General features: G+C 39.0%; 1 protein-coding gene across 1 annotated transcript in view; it reads right to left on the bottom strand.

Annotated features, from left to right (window-relative positions):
* The window catches only part of nkx2.2a (NK2 homeobox 2a), a 7,592-nt gene extending 5,013 nt beyond the window's left edge, over nt 1-2,579 (bottom strand). Inside the window, exon 1 of the mRNA XM_042388923.1 lies at nt 2,455-2,579. The gene's annotated coding sequence lies outside the window, so the exon portion shown is untranslated. The remainder of the gene's footprint in view (nt 1-2,454) is intronic.
* Between the last annotated feature and the right edge of the window lie 5,937 nt (nt 2,580-8,516).

Raw genomic sequence — 8,516 nt, 5'->3', positions numbered from 1 at the left:
TGAGCTGTAAAAAAAACATTTTTCTGTGTGACAAACTCAAAAGTTGAAACATTGTTGCAAATATGTTTGAGCATCACTGCTTTTCCCTTTCCGCGGATATATCATCCTCAATCCCCAGTCAGGATTGTGTGTCTGTATGAAATGTGTGTGTGTGTGTGTGTGTGTGTGTGTGTGTGTGTGTGTGTGTGTGTGTGTGTGTGTGTGTGTGTGTGTGTGTGTGTGTGTGTTGGTGGTGGTGCGTTAAACCAGATAGAAGATGGAGTAAAGAAGGGCCTCAGAGCTGCAGATGCATCAGGATTTAAAGGACAATACGGGGCGCAGAGCTGGTGCTTTCCATCACCCGCTTATTTGAGTCCAGTTGACACTAAATCTTCAGATCTGACACTAAAACGATACATTTTAATAGTATTTCTCATTGGCTTGTTCATTTTTTGTCTCTTTTTTGTCTTCTGTGCGTAAAAGTGCACACTGAGCATAAGACCAACCTTTTTATGTGATCATTGCTATAATTATGCTATCACCGGTTTCTCCAGTAGGCCTACTCCCATTTTTAATATTATAAGCAACAGAGCTGACTGGCTCATTATTAAAGCTCGTTACATTTTTTCTGATCCCAGCTTTGCAATCAAACGTACAGCAGAATGGACTCATCCAAAAACAATTAATTTTTCGGATGAACCCCAAAAACGGGGCCCGTCTGATTAATTATAATTCCCTCCTAAAAATTCATGCCCACGATTGTTCCCAAATAAGTGAAGAAAGAGCTTTTTATATTCTTGATTAAATAAATCTTTCGATTGAATGCACAAATAAGAATGCCGCAGGAGAATCCATAATAATGTTGATCATTCCCTCCTTTTAATCGCTGAATTTCAGCGTGTTTGGATGCCTCAGGCAGGGAGTTAGTCTTTGATAAAGGTAACCCCGCCTGCCTCAGGGTGTCCATGATAAATGTACAGAGTGACAAGACCGATTTCCTTCTCCTATGATTAAAAGCCTATATATAATATGCAGGTAAAGCCGGGTCCGTTTTATTTATGGGGGCTAAGCCATGGCCCGAGGAGACTTGGCTGGAGGGTAGAAATCATTTTGGAGCCCGTTTGATTTTTACAGAAATTCAACCACCCTTCCCTCCCGGGCAAAAAGTCTTTATTCGTCTCCTTTCCTCTAATGATTAAACATGTCACGGCGAGATTATAGCAGTGCGCCCATGCCCCGAGGAGATGCCTTCATTTGTTAAACCACCAGTTTATTTGTAACGGTGAATTTCATGCCACGCTGTGCCATTCGCCTTAATCGTTTTTTTTGTGTGTAAGACGAATTGCTAAAAAGGGGTTTATTATTTTTTAATCACTTCCCATTTCACTATCGCAGTGACACTGGCAGGGAGGAGGGAGAAAATGGTTTGAGTCCCTGAGACTTCTTCAGATAAATCAAGAGACAACTATTATTTGCAAATGTGTAGAACACTGTTAATGCCCCTTTGATGAATAAATAAAAATAAATAAATACGTAAATAAATAACCACCCTCTCCAGGAAAAAAACCCGATCTGCCCCGCTCTAGATGGCACAAGTACAGACAACTTGTCCTCCTTGTTAGGCAGCCTGTGTGTGAGTGCAGTAATAACATTAACAGCTGTTGACATCTGTAGAGCTCTAGCGGTCTCTACCGGCACATTTAAGAAACAACAGGGGGTGTTTGTTGTGTGCACCCAATTAGGCAACTTATAATAGACAATAATGTTACGGTTACATGCAATAGAATCAGACATGTGTTATGATATGAGGACTATTAAATATGTTTTATACTTCAGCTGCAGGTAAACACACATCTTCATCCCTTTTACATTATATAGTAACACACACACACACACACACACACACACACACACACACACACACACACACACACACACACACACACACACACACACATACACGTTCTTTAATTTAAGGATATGGCTGGTGTAATCATTGGCGCACAGCTGGAAAGTATAGGAAATTATTGATAAGAGTTTTTGATGGTTGTTTTGTTTGAGTTTTCTGAAAATATCTGCTAAGATTGAATACATTTTAAAATTTTGCTCACAGCTATTTCTAAATAATAACAGCTTGGATACAATAGTGCAGGCCAACTCTCACAGTGTATTGCTACAACGATGCTAATGTCCAGCCAAGCATAGATCATAGCTACCCACGTGAGTGTGTAATGATCACAAACTACTACTGTAGGCTAAAGACGCACAGGCCTACTACACTCTGAATAACCACCCTATTTTAAACAGTTAAAAAGCACTAATATCAGGGTCACTCCACATTCTAAGATGCGCGCTGATGCGCACAAAACAGTAGCAAAAGAAAACATGCAGAGTCTATTAGGCTGTAAAAAAATAAATAAAAAAAAAAACAGAAAATACTGTATGCAAACTGACTGGAGCATCCAGTGCGCTTACCTAGACTGGAGGGGGGCTGAATGTGTTGCCAGCGTTAAGACAGCGCGCAGAGTTAATGAAATATCTCCAAATGGGAGTCAGGAGTGCGTGCAGAGATAAGCCTGATGTGGTTTATATACCCAGAAAGCAAGTGCTCCTCTTCTCATATTGTCCAAGAGCGTTTGCATAGCTGGCCAAGTGGCTCTGCTCTTGCTGACTCGCTAACATTGCATGGTGTTTGTTTTCCCTTGCTATGACGTGAGACAAAATATTGGCCATATGTTCATCGACAATAAATTGGTCTTGAGCGCAAACACAGCTCTCTGCGGTCGGTGCTTTTAACCAACGCAACTAGTTTTCTCTCTTTGGGATGTTTTTGGGACACGAAACTATCTGGTGTATAATGTAGGTGAATGATAATGTTACAACAGCCCGTTTAAGAGATAATTGTACGCCTATGGAAGGGCTGCTGGTAGATCTTTATACTGCGTCCTATTACTACTCACACAGGGCTCTGTAATAAATCGCTTGGTAACCAAGAAGCAACACTGTCCAAAGAGCAGATGTGGCATGTTATCCACGGCGCAGTTGCGTTTACATTAGATACCCTGATACAATGATTGATAACCAAGGTCACGGTAATTCACAACGATTCGGGACCCAGTCATCTCCCATGAGGCAGACTACTAACACATAATGTTTGCTACATGGATCCAAATGTGTCGACACTGAAAACAACGGCAACTGTGTGAGCTAAGGGCCACAGACGATAAGAGAAAATGTCATTATTAACGCATAAGCGGAGGCAGAAAATAACAGTTATAAATTCCCAAATCTCTGCTAACAAGTACCTCAAATAGGCGCAAAAATACTGAACATTTGTGCCACAAAACACTATTTTCAATAGACAATATAATAATGATGATGATAATGAAAATAACAACAATATCATGATAATAATTAATGTTAAATATATTATTGTATAGATATATAGATATTTTAATGTAACTAGTGCACCTGCCTGACATCTAGACTTAAAAATAAATACATTTTGACTAAAAACTATAGCCTATGCTTCATATATATATCTATATCTATATATACATATATATATATATGAGATGAAATGTTTAAAGTAGTCATTGTGTGACAACATAATAAGAATAAAATAAATAATATGTATTTTTAGACAGCAAAAAGCAACAATGAGAATGGATAAACACAAAAGAGCAGCTACATTACTCCCTTTATTTTTTATAACAGTTTTCATAAAAGCATATTGAATTTCTCCAGCACATCTATTTACACCAGTTACTGGCAACACTTTTCTGTATAGAAAACATCTTCTCCAGTATCAGGTGCAGGAGTATCTGCTTGATGTAAAGATGATGACAGGGAATGCCAGTAATTGTTGAGGAAGAAAGCAATATGAGGCAAACACCAGTTGTGCTATTATGACACCTTGGGGGTGGATAACTTAAATCAAGACAATGATTTTATTGTGGGCAGTCTGGAATCTATGCATGGTAATAATGGTGTTGCCTAGTAGTGCAGGAGCGACCATCAATCAATAGCGAATACATTACTGATGGGTTTTGTGCAGGGCCACTTTGCTGATGAAAGACAGAGATTATCCTCCCTGCCATCACTGTGTTCAAGAGTATCACTAAGACGCTGAGAATACAAATAAATAAATTGGCCTCATACCTCGTTTGAAATTCCACATTAAGGCAAAGTAGTTAGTTGGAGTTGGAATGTATTCATGAGGTTCAGACGAATGAGAAAAAGCTTTCCACTCAGCCGCTCTGTGAATACCCTTGTGCTGTTTGAGATTTGCCACAAGTGCTCTGGGTGCTAAATACAAGACCTCCTGAAAAAGGATGGGTAAGATAGGCCCTGCCGGTCAAGCTATTATCAATCCCTGGCCTAAAGCTTGATGACTAAGATACTTCAGATGTAGTTAACAGCTGCGTAAGGACACTGATGGCACGGCATTCTGAAATCAATCAGTTCAAGTTTTAATGTATCGACCACTCGAGGAGAACGAAAAGAGGGAGAGCTTCTCGACACACAAATGCCAGGGAGACTGGGCTGATTTTCATGGAAGATACACTTTAAAAAAAAAAAAAAAGTTTAATTAAACCTGAGGGCTCACTTGTACGGTTGAGACTCATACATGATGATAGCCAGTCTTATCAATTTGAAAGGCTTAGCAATTTTTCTTCACAAATACATGCACTTAAAGAGGTTTAGCATTAGATCAGCAAGCCCTCAGTGTTAAGGCGAGTGAATGGGTGTTTTTAGCCCTTCAAGAGATGTGAAGCAAAGTAGAGGAGATGAGTTGTTTTCCAACAAAGTGCCCAATTCTACAGACCGGTGAATATTACCATTTCTTAAATGACAACAGTGCATTGTGAATTTGAGGGGCTCTGGAGTGTAGGGCGATCGGTCTTAACATTTTTGCCCTGCTATGTTACCTACTGGAGAGGAAGAGGAGGGAACAAATAGTATGAAAGTGGTGAGATGTGTCAAAGTGTTAGCTGAGTGAAAAAAGTTCCTTTAGAGCACTCATTGAAATGTCTGGTATTTCCATCAAAATATCAGATTTATGGCTTGCATGGAAGGGTTTTGTCGGCATTACTTGACATGAATAACTTTAAGCTTGAATACTTTTCCAGTGCTGGCATCTGGTGCAAGGCCAGTGCTTGGCCTTGGAGAGCCATATAGCTGTTTGTAAACCCTGCTGCTGAGGCTAAGGGCCAAAAATACAGTACTTAGCTGACACATTCTGTAAGCATTTTAGCCCTTGTGGCATGTAGGCACAAAACAATATGCCTCAGTCAAGGTCAGATGCTTGAAAACCTATGAGCTTCAAGTAATAATGAAGAATTGATTCAATCAAAATTTTCACTTATGTGGTCTGACTCAGGTACCATTAGAAGAGGCATCTAATGTGGTTGTTTCAACCGCCGATATGAGAGCAGAGACATAAACGAGGAAACTCATGAAAGCTGTGTATTGCTGTGAACAAATTGTAAAGCAGGGACCAGATATGTGGCTGTGAGGCAGCTTTCTTGTTCAATAGCCGGATATGTGGAAGGAGCATTATATAGTTGTATTTCTCTGTAATAATCAAGAAGGTCACCTGACAGGGTCAGCTCCAACATTGTGGACAATAGCCATCATCCAAGGTGAAAGAAGAGGAGCGGTATCAAATCATAACCATCTCAACAATATAGCGCTCACTCCATTGGAGAGTCCTTTGAAACATGTTGAGAACCAAATCATGTGGTAAATAAAATCTAACTGAAGAGAGGCACACCTTAAAATGGAAGGACTGCGACAGTCTCTCAAGGTAGCCAGGCAATGTCAGTCTGCAGAACTGAATTGATTCCAGAGTGAATTTATGAAGAGAGAACTTAAGAAATGCAGAGAGCAACAGTTAGGTTGCTTTAGTCTTCCAAGTCGTCCTCCATTTTTTGAAACAATGAATTGTAGCACGAGTCAAGGACAGATCATTGCAAGATGGGCGAGCTTGTCCTTGCCGTCACTCCAGCTGTACAGCACAGCTTTGGAGCAAAGAGCAAAGATTCAAAAGCTTTGCAAAGATATCGACTGTTACCTTCAACAGTAGGTCCATAGTGAAGTAGGGAAGGAAGAATATAACTCGCGTATTTGAATAGTATTCCATGGACAAAACATGTTGAATTAGAAGAGGGTCGCCTCAAGGCCATTTATTTTCTTACAAATGCATCTTGCTGAAAAATACGTACTGTATGTAATATCTCTCTGGCAGAATCTATTCAGGACGCCTTACATTTTTACTAGGAGGACAAAACTGTAGACGAATTAATGTTAATGTGTATCAGACCTTTCTTTAGACTCTCTACAGACAGCAATGTCAACACACTGTTTGTATGCTCCTCAAAGAGATACACAGAGAGACATAAATAAGAAGCAGGAATTATCACAGTGAGTGTCTGCTCATTCAGTGAAGTTTGGCTGGTCAGCCTCTTTAACTTGAGAGCCTGCATGACAGATCAGCTGAAAATCATGTGGGTATACATGCACACAAGATGCATCCAAGAACTTCAAGATGTAGGGTTTTGGTTGACATCATGTTAAGCTAAGATGTTTGAAAAAAGACTATAGTTGTACTAAAGCTGCAGAGAAATCTGAATTCAAAATATGGTGTACACAATGCAGTATTATTTCAAATGTGTGTTTTGAAAAATGTGTATAATCCAGTGAGAACTGAAGAAAAACAACTTTTGATTTTGAATACTCTGAAAGAATTCACATACATCAACGTAGGGCTTTAAAATCAACTGTCAGATATGGGAATGTAATCAAAGATGATACAACCATAATTAAGTGTATGAGGCTGTTTTCTCCCAATGAGTGTCAAATCACTAACCAACCCTGCACTTATCAGATCTCATCCTACAACCTATGGATTTAGTTGAGGACTTGTTGCCCTGAATCACCAACCTGATGATCATTGTAACGTTTATGAAGTAAATACTGCCGTGTAAACAGTAGAAATACAGAGGATTTTAATAACTGACCAGTTTATGGGTTTTAATTTACAAATGCACTCATTACAGCCAGAGGTTTTGTCTTGATATTTGTATGTTGTTGTAAGTGCAAGAGCTAGTATATAGCAATAAAGTGGTAGAACAATCCTTGAAACAATTAGAGAAATATGTATTTGTCCAAATTTATACTGAAGAAATTATTATATGCAAAATATTCTCCATATTCACTCAACCTCATAAGCTATTTTTGAAAAGCCTCTTGAAAACTGCATCCAGCTCACTTTGAAGATAGGAGAATACTTGACCATACTCACTCATTAATATAATTGGGTATCCTACAAAGTGTTTTAATGAAAGTAAGCTTAAATATCATACATTTCTGAGGGCATTCGGGACCAAGCCTGTTGTGATGATAAATAATTTGAATAAGATAACAATTTATTGGTACTGAACAAACTACTCCCCATTGATTTTCTTCTGCTTTGAAACACACTGTGAGTGTTTTTTTAAAACCACAGTCAAGTGATTCTTAACTATTTTGCCCGATAAACCTCAGAGGTTAAAGCTTCCAGTCTTATAGTATAAACTGTATAGCTCTTTGAAGTTACATCACAGTTGGTTTAATCGTATACAGCAGGGAAATATTTTCTTGGCTTCAGATCTCTGTAAAATCAGTACTTTCAAAAAGAATTACCAATCATTACACACTGAAGGCCAAGCTTTGCTGTGAGTACGTGTGTGTGTGTAGTTTTATGTAGAGCAGTGTGCATGTGCATGTATTTTTATGGCTGGATGAGTTTGTGTGTGTGTGTGTATGTGTGTGTGTGTGTGTGTGTGTGTGTGAGTGTGTTTGTGGGTGTGTGTGTATGTGTGGAGGAAAGTCCCTATTTGAGTACGGTGAACATCCCATCAGGATATGTAACCTAAACAACACAATGGAGAGAAACAGAAGGGCTTAGGGGCATGAAACACTCACCTTGAACCAGGCTGTTCCTTGCAGACACAAGGATTACCCATCTGCACATTTCTGAAGCCTTTTGATTAACAATGTGTCTAAAATGAAAGACGAAAAGGAGAAAACACAATTTAGTAATTTCAATGGCTTTCTGCAGATGGGTTGCCAACATATTTGGATAATTAACGTGTAGATATTTTCTTTATACTGGGCCCATGATGGCAATTAACATGTTTTGTGGAGAGGTGAAAACTTTTTTCGAGGCAGTGAAGATGGATGGAAATGCATTAGAGGAGGTCATGAAAATGGGCTTCTATTCTTTGTGCTAAAAGGATGCTTTTATAAGGTGATAGCAATTGAGGAATAAAACCCCAAGGGCAAATAAATGATAAAGAACTCATCTTTAATTGGCAATCTTTTTGGTTCTTATAAATACCACTCCAAATTTCCTATCCACATTTCCATTGACTGCATGGCAAGTCTCTCTTGAACTAGAATTATGAAAGGCAAAAGGAGCCACAATGCCGACCAAAAAGGACAACTCTATCTCTTAGCAAGCCAAAGGTTTACAAATTACCCACTCTCTGTTC

The sequence above is a fragment of the Thunnus maccoyii genome, chromosome 16 (assembly GCF_910596095.1).
Source record: "Thunnus maccoyii chromosome 16, fThuMac1.1, whole genome shotgun sequence".
Taxonomy (NCBI): Eukaryota; Metazoa; Chordata; class Actinopteri; order Scombriformes; family Scombridae; genus Thunnus; species Thunnus maccoyii.
The sequence above is the reverse complement of the archived record's forward strand: the minus strand, read 5'-3'. Positions and strand labels throughout refer to the sequence as shown.